This window comes from Etheostoma spectabile, unplaced genomic scaffold (genome assembly GCF_008692095.1).
Source record: "Etheostoma spectabile isolate EspeVRDwgs_2016 unplaced genomic scaffold, UIUC_Espe_1.0 scaffold00009198, whole genome shotgun sequence".
NCBI classification, from domain to species: Eukaryota; Metazoa; Chordata; class Actinopteri; order Perciformes; family Percidae; genus Etheostoma; species Etheostoma spectabile.
In genome coordinates this window covers 8,857-20,478 of record NW_022603673.1, presented here as the reverse complement: position 1 = coordinate 20,478, position 11,622 = coordinate 8,857, and the positions used below count along the sequence as shown (strand labels likewise).

The window sequence follows — 11,622 nt, the reverse complement described above, 5'->3', positions numbered from 1 at the left end:
TTAATAGTCATCAATAGAACGGACTATGTTCTCACTGCTCTCTTTGGGAACAGGTTCTCATTTCTTTACTGTGGTACGTTAAAAACACTCATAGTACAGTATGTAGAGACATAATACATAATATAGTATGTTGATAAATGTGATAAAATAGTCATTAGCATCTCATAAAAAGTCATAGTATGTATGTCATAAAAAGAGATAAAGGTCATAGTATAATATGCCATAAAAACAGTTAAAAAGTCATTTTATAATATGTCATAAAAGGGATAAAAAGTTATAGTTAGAGTTCATAAAAAAGTGATAAAAAAGCTATTTAGTATGTCATTAAAGAGATAAAAAGTCATAGTAAATTATGTCATAAAAAGGGAGAACAAGTCATAGTATAATAAGTCATAAAAAGGGATAAAAAATCATAGTTTAGCATGTCATAAAAGAGATAATAAGTCATAGTATAGTATGTCAAAAAAACAGATAAAAAAGTAATTGCAGGGCGGTACAAGACGCAGACGTCAAGGCAAGGATGGTAAATGAAGAGCCGCCTTCGCCCAGCTCAAGAACATCTGGACCTACAGAGAGCTGTCAGTGACCACCAAGATCCGCATATTCAACTCAACGTGAAGTCAGTCTTATTGTATGGGGCAGAGACATGGAGGATAAACAAGACTACCATCAAAAAGTCCAGACCTTCATCAACACCTGCCTCAGAAGAATCTCCAGATCCGATGGCCTGACACCATCAGTAATTACCAACCTCCGGGAAAGGACGGGCAACTCCCTGCCGAAGAAGAAATCAGGAGAGGAGATGGGGCTGGATAGGCATACCCTACGAAACCTCCAACCAGCATCACTAGGCAGGCGTTGCGGTGGAACCCACAAGGCAAGCGGGGAGAGAGGTCGGCCAAGAAACACCTGGCGACGCGACTTGAGGCTGACACACCAAGATGGGCTACACCTGGAACCAGTTAGAGAAAATGGCCCAGGACAGAGGACTCTGGAGAGCTGTTGTTGTTGGCGGGCCATACCCTGGTAGGGGTGACGGCAGTAAGTAAGTAAGAGTATAGTATGTCATAAAATGGACAAATGGTCGTAGTATAATATCTATGAAAAAGGGATAAAAAGTCATAGTTTAGTTTGTCATAAAAAGAGATAAATAGTCATGTATAGCATGTCATAAAGTGTGATAAAAAGTCATAGTATAGCAATTATAAAAAGGGATCAAAAGATCTCAGGGCGTGACCAGATTCAGACTTTTACTTGAAGGTCAGACAGCAGACGAGGTGGCCGAGAGGTTAAGGAGTTGGACTTGCTAATCCATTGTGCTCTGCATGCGTGGGTTCGAATCCCATCCTCGTCGTAGTGGGTTAGATACCCTCCAACATTTAATAGTCATCAATAGAAAGGACTATGTCTCACTGCTCTCTTTGGGAACAGGTTCTCATTCTTTACTGTGGTACGTTAAAAACACTCATAGTACAGTATGTAGAGATATAAATACATAATATAGGATGTGTGATAAACGTGATAAAATAGTTATGGCATCTCATTAAAAAGTCATAGTTTAGCATGTCATAAAAAGTGATTGATGAAAACTCATATATAGCATGTCATAAAAAGGGATAAAAAGTCATAGTATTCTGTCATAAAAATATATAAAAAATATATGAATATATTAAAAATCATAGTTAAGTATGTCATAAAAGGGATAAAAATCATAGTATAATATGTCAGAAAAGAGATAAAAAATCATAGTATAGTATGTATAAAAACAGATAAAATCATAGTATAATATGTCAGAAAAAGAGATACAAAATCATAGTATTTATTCATAAAAACTGATAAAAATTTTGGTTAGTAGTAGTCATAAAAGAGAGATAAAAAGTCATAGTATAGCATGTCATAAAAAGGGATAAAAAGTAATTATAATATGTCAAAAAAAGGGATAAAAAGTCATAGTATAATATGTCATGAAAACAGATAAAAAGTAATTTATAATATGTCATAAAAAGGATAAAAAGTCATAGTATAATATGTCATAAAAACAGATAAAAAGTAATTTTATAATATGTAATAAAATGGATAAAAAGTCATAGTTTAGTATGTCATAAAAAGTGATAAAAAGTCATAGTATAGTATGTCATAAAAACAGATAAAAATTATAGTATAATATGTCATAAAAAGGATAAAAAGTCATAGTATGGTATGTCATAAAAAGGGAGAAAAGTTAAAGTATAATAGTCATAAAAAGGGATAAAAAATAATAGTATAACATGTTATAAAAAGGGATAAAAATCATAGTATAATATGTCAGAAAAAGAGATACAAAATCATAGTATTATTTCATAAAAACTGATAAAAAATCTTAGTTTAGTACGTCATAAAAAGGATAAAAGTATAGTATAGTTGTCATGAAAAGGGATAAAAAGTAATTTTATAATATGTCATAAAAAGGGAAAAAAGTCATAGTATAAATGTCATGAAAACAGATAAAAAGTAATTTTATAATATGTCATAAAAAGGGATAAAAAGTCATAGTATAATATGTCATAAAAACAGATAAAAAGTAATTTTATAATATGTAATAAAATGGATAAAAAGTCATAGTATAGTATGTCACAAAAAGAGATAAATAGTCATAGTATATTAATTAATAAAAAGAGATAAAAAGAACTCAGGGCGTGACCAGATTAAGACTTTTACTTTGAAAGGTCAGACAGCAGACGAGGTGGCCGAGAGGTTAAGGCGATGGACTGCTAATCCATTGTGCTCTGCACGCGTGGGTTCGAATCCCATCCTCGTCGTAGTGGGTTAGATACCCTCCAACATTTAATAGTCATAAATATTAAAAATTAGTTAAAAGGGATAAAAAGTCATAGTATAGTATGTAATAAAAACAGTTAAAAACTCACTTTATAATATGTCAAAAAAATTGATAAAAAATTATAGTATAATATGTCATAAAAAGGGATAAAAAGTCATAGTATGGTATGTCATAAAAAGGGAGAAAAAGTTAAAGTATAATTTGTCATAAAAAGGGATAAAAAGTAAGATTCTAATATGTCATAAAAAAGGATAGTATATATACTATATAGTATAGTATGTCATGAAAAGTTATAAAAAATTATAGTACAGTATGTCATAAAAAGAGATAAAAAGTCATAGTAAATTATGTCATAAAAAGTTAAAGTATAATATGTCATAAAAAAGGATAAAAAGTCATAGTATAGTATGTCATAAAAAGTGATAAAAAAGTAAACGATAAAAGAATCAGACTTTTACTTTGAAAGGTCAGACAGCAGACGAGGTGGCCGAGAGGTTAAGGCGATGGACTGCTAATCCATTGTGCTCTGCACGGTGGGTTCGAATCCAATCCTCGTCGTAGTGGGTTAGATACCCTCCAACATTTAATAGTCATCAATAGAACGGACTATGTTCTCACTGCTATCTTTGGGAACAGGTTCTCATTCTTTACTGTGGTACGTTAAAAACACTAATAGTACAGTATGTGGGAGATATAAATACATAATATAGTTGTTGATAAAAGTGATCAATAGTCATAGCAGTGTCATAAAAAAAATCATAGTTTAGCATGTCATAAAAAGTGATGAAAACTCATATTATAGATGTCATAAAAAGGGATAAAAAGTCATAGTATTTCATAAAAATATATAAAAAATAATATGATATATTAAAATCATAGTTACAGTAGGTCATAAAAACAGATAAAAAATAATAGTATATATGTCATAAAAAGGGATAAAAAATAATAGTTAATATGGTATAAAAAAGGATAAAAAAATCATAGTATAATATGTCAGAAAAAGAGATACAAAATCATAGTATAGTATGTCATAAAAACAGATAAAAAGTAATTTATAATATGTCATAAAAAGGGATAAAAAGTCATAGTATAATATGTCATAAAAACAGATAAAAGTAATTTTAAAATAGTAATAAAATGGATAAAAAGTCATAGTAGTATGTCATAAAAAGTGATAAAAAGTCATAGTATAATATGTCATAAAAACAGATAAAAAGTAATTTTATAATATGTAATAAAATGGATAAAAAGCATTGTTAGTAGTCATAAAAAGGGATAAATAGTCATAGTATATTAATTATAAAAAAGGATCAAAAGAACTCAGGGCGTGACCAGAATCAGACTTTACTTGAAGGTCAGACAGCAGACGAGGTGGCGAGAGGTTAAGGCGATGGACTGCTAATCCATTGTGCTCTGCAAGGTGGGTTGTTGAATCCCATCCTCGTAGGGTAGTGGGTTAGATACCCTCCAAATTAATAGTCATCATATTAAAAATAGTTAAAAGGGATAAAAAAGTCATAGTATAGTATGTAATAAAACAGTTAAAAAACTCACTTATAATATGTCAAAAAAGGGATAAAAAATATAGTATAATATGTTCATAAAAGGGATAAAAGTCATAGTATGGTATGTCAAAAAAAGGGAGAAAAAGTTAAAGTATATAAGTTGTCATAAAAGGGGATAAAAAGAAGATTCTAATAGTCATAAAAAAGGAAGTATATATACTAATAGTATAGTATGTCATGAAAAGTTATAAAAAATTATAGTAGAGTATGTCATAAAAAGAGATAAAAATCATAGTAAATTATGTCATAAAAAGGAGAGAAAAAGTTAAAGTATAATATGTCATAAAAAAGGATAAAAAATCATAGTATAGTATGTCATAAAAACAGATAAAAAGTCATAGTATAATATATCATAAAACAGATGAAAAGTCATTTTACAATATGTCATAAAAAGGATAAAAAGTCATAGTATAGTATGTCATAAAAAGTGATAAAAAGTAAAAAGATAAAAAGAATCAGACTTTTACTTTGAAAGGTCAGACAGCAGACGAGGTGGCCGAGAGGTTAAGGCGATGGACTGCTAATCCATTGTGCTCTGCACGCGTGGGTTCGAATCCCATCCTCGTCGTAGTGGGTTAGATACCCTCCAACATTTAATAGTCATCAATAGAATTAACTAACAAGATATACTATTCCTGTTACGATGTACTATGACTATGTCATCACTTTCTTAACATACTATATTATGACTATTTGATCACTTTGTTAACATACTACATATATGACTTTTTTTTATCACTATTTTAACATTTTAAGTAAGCATACATTTGACTTTTTATCTCTACATACTATCCTATGAGTATTTATGACACTCTACACAATGACTATTTTATCAACATATTACGGATTTATATCTCTACATACTGTACTATGAGTGTTTTTAACGTACCACAGTAAAGAAATGAGAACCTGTTCCAAAGAGAGCAGTGAGAACATAGTCCGTTCTATTGATGATATTAAATGTTGGAGGGTATCTAACCCACTACGACGAGGATGGATTCGAACCCCGCGTGCAGAGCACAATGGATTAGCAGTCCATCGCCTTAACCTCTCGGCCACCTCGTCTGCTGTCTGACCTTTCAAAGTAAAAGTCTGATTCTGGTCACGCCCTGAGTTCTTTCTATCTTTTTATTAATTACTATACTATGACTATTACTCTCTTTTTATGACATATTATACTATGACTTTTATCACATTTCATGACATATATACTATGACTTTTTATCCCTTTTTATGACATACTTAACTATGATTTTTTATATGTTCATATATTTTTTATATATTTTATGACATACTATGACTTTTTACCCTTTTATGACATACTATACTATGACTTTTTATCTCTTTTTATGACATACTTTATAATGACTTTTTATGACATATTACACTATGACTTTTTATCCCTTTTTATGACATATTATACCATAATTTTTTATCTTTTTTAAAACATACTATACTATGACTTTTTATCCCTTTTTATGACATACTTAACTATGATTTTTTATATATTCATATATTTTTTATATATTTTTATGACATACTATGACTTTTTATCCCTTTTTATGACATGCTATAATATGAGTTTTCATCACTTTTTATGACATACTAAACTATGACTTTTTATGACATGCTATGACTATTTTATCACTTTTATCAACATACTATATTATGTATTTATAACTCCACATACTGTACTATGAGTGTTTTTAACGTACCACAGTAAAGAAATGAGAACCTGTTCCCAAAGAGAGCAGTGAGAACATAGTCCGTTCTATTGATGACTATTAAATGTTGGAGGGTATCTAACCCACTACGACGAGGATGGGATTCAAACCCACGCGTGCAGAGCACAATGGATTAGCAGTCCATCGCCTTAACCTCTCGGCCACCTCGTCTGCTGTCTGACCTTTCAAAGTAAAAGTCTGATTCTGGTCACGCCCTGAGTTCTTTCTATCTCTTTTTATTAATTACTATACTATGACTATTTCTCTCTTTTTATGACATATTATACTATGACTTTTTATCCCTTTTTATGACATACTTAACTATGATTTTTTATATGTTCATATATTTTTTATATATTTTTATGAAATACTATGACTTTTTATCCCTTTTTATGACATGCTATAATATGAGTTTTCATCACTTTTTATGACATGCTAAACTATGACTTTTTATGAGATGCCATAACTATTTTATCACATTTATCAACATCCTATATTATGTATTTATATCTCTACATACTGTACTATGAGTGTTTTTAACGTACCACAGTAAAGAAATGAGAACCTGTTCCCAAAGAGAGCAGTGAGAACATAGTCCGTTCTATTGATGACTATTAAATGTTGGAGGGTATCTAACCCACTACGACGAGGATGGGATTCGAACCCACGCGTGCAGAGCACAATGGATTAGCAGTCCATCGCCTTAACCTCTCGGCCACCTCGTCTGCTGTCTGACCTTTCAAAGTAAAAGTCTGATTCTGGTGTTTAGAGAGGCATTCCAAGTTTAGAGAAGCAAAAAGCACAAATTAACATTGGTTAACATACTAGAATGTGAATATTTATTCACTTTTTCAATCTACTAAAATATAATAATGACAATTTTCTGACTTTATATTCGTTTTATCGGCATACGATACCATGACATTTTATCCCTTTTTATGACATGCTAGACTATGACTTTTTAATAACTTTTTCAACATACTATATTATGACTTTTTATCACTACATTCAATATTGTCACACTTTAATCCTTTTTTCGAAATATGCCTTTTTTGTCACTTTTTTCAACATCTTATATTATCACCTTTTCAACATTCTCTACTATGAATTTTTTTTAACCTACTATACTAAAGAAATGACAATATGTTCATTTGTCCGGCTGAAACTCATAACATTTTCCAGAGAGAGGTTTTTGAATGCATTGAGTTATATTGTTGACAAGGAAATGTTGGAGGATAACGAACTCAGATACGACGAGGAACACACGCGTGCAGATGGATTAGCAATCCATCGTCTTACCAACTCTGGCCAGAAAATTAATAGTATAGATAGTCGAGAAAAAAAAGGATACAAAGTCAAAGTATAGTTTATTAAAAAATGTCATAATATAACATGTTTTAAAAGTTGACAAAAGGGCATGATTTAGTATGTTGAAACAAGTGATGGAAAAAGGTTATAATATATTAGGTTGAAAAAGTGATTAAAAAATTCATAGTATGTTGTAAAAAGTGACAACAAAGTCATTGTACAGTATGTCGAAAAAAGTGATAAAAAGTCACGGTGTGGTATGTTGATAAAAGTTTAAAAAAAATAGTTGTGGTACCGTTTTTTGAAGTAGTTTCCCTCGTGGTGACTCCCGTGGTCGTTGCCTTCTCTTTGGAGATGCAGAGTTGGATCATCTCCAGATGGTGATCGTTGTGGTAATGCTGGTTTGTTGGGTTCTGATCTTTTGGATGAGTCAGGACACAGAGATGGAGAGGAGGAGCTTTGTGTAGCTGGGAGTTTCTCCTACATCTTCTTCAGATCGGTGATTCAAAATGTCAGGTAGCTGTGAGTTTGGCGCAGCTTGTGTGATGGAGACAAAGGACAAAAAAAAACAATAGAAAAGAGAAGTTGATGGGACATCAAACGTGCAGAAAACAAAGAAGTCAAAATACGAAGGAGAAAGACAGGAGAAGTAGAAGAGAAGAAGTCGTTTTTGGCATTCAGCTTTTCAAAGGTCATCTTCCATCAGGAGGGGGTGTTTCTCTTCCCATGCCATTTTCTTACCCTAAAACTTCCTTCATCTCAAACCCTTAAGCAAAGAAAATTGTCATGGATGAAGTTATAACATACACCAAGGCCTTCTCAGTGGCCTGGTGGTTTTCTATCCTGTTGATTACCACCTGGTTGACCCCTACATAGCTCCCAGTGTTTTACATGGGTAAATACATTATTTCATTTTACACAGAGAAACTCCATTTATCTCTCTGTGGCATGGACCTCATGTGGAGAAGGGGTGAAAGAGTCCCAACAGGTATACTCTAAGTCCACAGAATCCACGTTTACTCTGCTTGTCAGTGTGAACAGAATCTTGAGTCAGAACTCTGTCATTTCAAAAGAACAGTTATGCAACCACGTTTCATGTTGTACGTCTGCATAAAAAAGTCAACGTAATGTTTCCAAAAGCCAACCCAGACTGGTAATCGAACCCGATTCAGAGTCAGAAAATTGCTTTTGCTAACCACTAAGCCACCATGCCACCATCACAGTATAATATGTCTAAAAAGTGATAAAAAGTCATAGTATAGTATGTCTAAAAAGTAATAGAAAAATGAATGGTCTAGTATGTCAAAGAAAGTCTGTAAGAACATGCGTCTTTTAAAGGACCCCTTGAAAATGAGATGATCCATCTCAAGGGATTATCCTTCCAATAAACACTTCGAGACTCCACACAGAAAGGCCCAGCCCAGACTAGCAATGGACCCAAGGCTCAGAGTCAGCTCCTACTTGCTGGTTCTACTGGGAGAAAGGCTAACCCCTGAGCCACCATGCCACGAATACACTATGTGGGAACAAGCCACTGAAAAGTCGCAGTATGGTATGTCGAAGAAAGTGTAAGTATGATTAACAGTGGCAATTATAGTACCAATAAAGACACTAAAACTATGATTAATGATAATAATAGTAGCAGCGTGTCGAGGAGAAGCTCTAAACACAATCCAGGTGCCAGAACTGCGAGGCGTGAATGCACAAGGACTTCAGGGAAGAAGCTCTTGAAGTTACTCTTTACCTTTATTAGAACTTGTTTGTATATAGTCACAGTACTTGAGGGCAGTTTCAGCTATTCTACCCGGAATTCAAAGCCAGACTAACGTGTAGAGAAGTGACAGGGGTGGTAATAAAAACAGTCAGCACCTGTCCTGACAACTGTCCACCTACTCTGCTATGTTTTTCATTCAAACACTCAGAGAGCCGAAAGGCAACTTTCACAGTATTTTACATTTCAGTTTGCTGTTGTGGATGGTAATAAATCATGTCTCCATCTTCTCTTCCAGACACTTTAATCATCCCATATACTCGTGTGTTAGCCATAATAATTTGGCTCTCTCATGCAAGGACAGTCCTGCCTGTGATTTATGTGTGTGAGTGTGAGAGAGAGCGGAGGAAGGCGAGCCGGAACACAGCCACGGCCTGCTGCTGTTGGTGTTGTTTTTCTTCCTCCAAACTTGTTTTATATTTTATATCTGTTCATTTCCTCATCCTGTTTTCCCCTCTGTCTTCGCCAAAGCAGACGTCCATATGTTACATACGTCTCTTTGTTCCTTCTAGAGGAAAGACAATATTGTACTTTACTATTCTTATTTCGCAGTATTCTGCAGTATATCATACTATTTCATAGGGTATGTAGAAACTCATAATGTAATGTAAAAGTTGAAATAATGTAAAATACATTATAATAAAAATTGATAATTGATATGGACATACCCAAAACCTCCAAAGGAAGGCCCCAGGATGCAAGGACTTAACCGGATCGAGTGGTATTTATGGTTTGAATGTAGGATATCAAATCATAACAGGAGTTATCTCGAGACACTTTACAGATGGAGTAGGTCTGGACCACGCTCTATAATTTACAGATGGAGTAGGTCTGGACCACGCTCTATAATTTAAAGATAGAGTAGGTCTGGACCACGCTCTATAATTTACAGATGGAGTAGGTCTGGACCACGCTCTATAATTTACAGATAGAGTAGGTCTGGACCACGCTCTATAATTTACAGATGGAGTAGGTCTGGACCACGCTCTATAATTTACAGATGGAGTAGGTCTGGACCACGCTCTATAATTTACAGATGGAGTAGGTCTGGACCACGCTCTATAATTTACAGATGGAGTAGGTCTGGACCACGCTCTATAATTTAAAGATAGAGTAGGTCTGGACCACGCTCTATAATTTACAGATGGAGTAGGTCTGGACCACGCTCTATAATTTACAGATGGAGTAAGTCTGGACCACGCTCTATAATTTACAGATAGAGTAGGTCTGGACCACGCTCTATAATTTACAGATGGAGTAGGTCTGGACCACGCTCTATAATTTACAGATAGAGCAGGTCTGGACCACGCTCTATAATTTACAGATGGAGTAGGTCTGGACCACGCTCTATAATTTACAGATGGAGTAGGTCTGGACCACGCTCTATAATTTAAAGATAGAGTAGGTCTGGACCACGCTCTATAATTTACAGATGGAGTAGGTCTGGACCACGCTCTATAATTTAAAGATAGAGTAGGTCTGGACCACGCTCTATAATTTACAGATGGAGTAGGTCTGGACCACGCTCTATAATTTCAAGGTGGTCAAGATGGCGGCGCGAGTACATCGCGAGGCTCGCGGTCTCTCCAGATTCTGCAATTTTGCGGTATTTTTCTTCCTCATTTCGGGTCTGTTCGTGCAGAACAGTTGTGCCTTTACATCGTACAACCGACGTGAGCTTTTGGACATTGGTTCGCAAATTTCCGACAGTTTTACGGACAATCTTCGACTCCTTCCTGAGATCGCCAGAAGACCCGAGGCTACGCACTCTGCCCGGCCGGGCGGAAGTGCTCGCAGGCGGCGTCGAGATCGTAAACAAAGGCGGGGGAAGCGCGGAGGACTAAGAGCTAAGCTAAAGCTAACACCACACCGGCTCTCTTTACCCAGCATTTTCCTTGCCAATGTACGGTCGCTGATGAACAAAATGGAGGAGATCCGACTCAGCATTACACACAGTAAGAGACTTTTGAACTGTAATGTCATAATCTTCACGGAAACATGGTTTAAACAGCGGAATACCGGACAATGCTTTCGAGCTAGCGGGACTTCACACATTCCGGGCGGATAGAACACTAGATGGCTCCGGCAAGACCAGAGGTGGTGGTCTGTGCATTTACATTAACAAAGCTTGGTGCACAAACTCTGCTATTGTTGGGAGACATTGTTCAGCTAACCTTGAGTTTCTCATGGTTAAATGTAGACCGTTCTATCTACCACGGGAGTTCACTTGTACGATTATCACTGCAGCCTATATTCCCCCGGACGCTGACGCCAAGTTTGCTATGAAAGAACTTCACACAGCCATTAGTAAACAACAGACCGTTCACCCGGAAGCTGCGTTTATTGTCGCTGGTGATTTTAATCATTCAAACTTGAAGTCAGTGCTACCAAAATTTCACCAGCATGTTTCTTGTCACACCAGAGGAAACAAAACTT

At 34.8% G+C, this 11,622-nt stretch overlaps 6 non-coding genes across 6 annotated transcripts; 3 read left to right on the top strand and 3 right to left on the bottom strand.

The window, feature by feature from the left end:
• The first annotated feature begins 2,716 nt into the window (after positions 1-2,716).
• Positions 2,717-2,798, top strand: trnas-gcu (transfer RNA serine (anticodon GCU)). Its single transcript has one exon. It is a non-coding gene; the product is annotated as a tRNA-Ser (tRNA).
• Positions 2,799-3,295: 497 nt separating this feature from the next.
• Positions 3,296-3,376, top strand: trnas-gcu (transfer RNA serine (anticodon GCU)). The gene has a single exon. It is a non-coding gene; the product is annotated as a tRNA-Ser (tRNA).
• A 1,493-nt stretch (positions 3,377-4,869) lies between these two features.
• trnas-gcu (transfer RNA serine (anticodon GCU)) lies at positions 4,870-4,951 on the top strand. Its single transcript has one exon. It is a non-coding gene; the product is annotated as a tRNA-Ser (tRNA).
• A 417-nt stretch (positions 4,952-5,368) lies between these two features.
• Positions 5,369-5,448, bottom strand: trnas-gcu (transfer RNA serine (anticodon GCU)). Its single transcript has one exon. It is a non-coding gene; the product is annotated as a tRNA-Ser (tRNA).
• Positions 5,449-6,196: 748 nt separating this feature from the next.
• On the bottom strand, positions 6,197-6,278 carry trnas-gcu (transfer RNA serine (anticodon GCU)). Its single transcript has one exon. It is a non-coding gene; the product is annotated as a tRNA-Ser (tRNA).
• A 472-nt stretch (positions 6,279-6,750) lies between these two features.
• trnas-gcu (transfer RNA serine (anticodon GCU)) lies at positions 6,751-6,832 on the bottom strand. Its single transcript has one exon. It is a non-coding gene; the product is annotated as a tRNA-Ser (tRNA).
• Between the last annotated feature and the right edge of the window lie 4,790 nt (positions 6,833-11,622).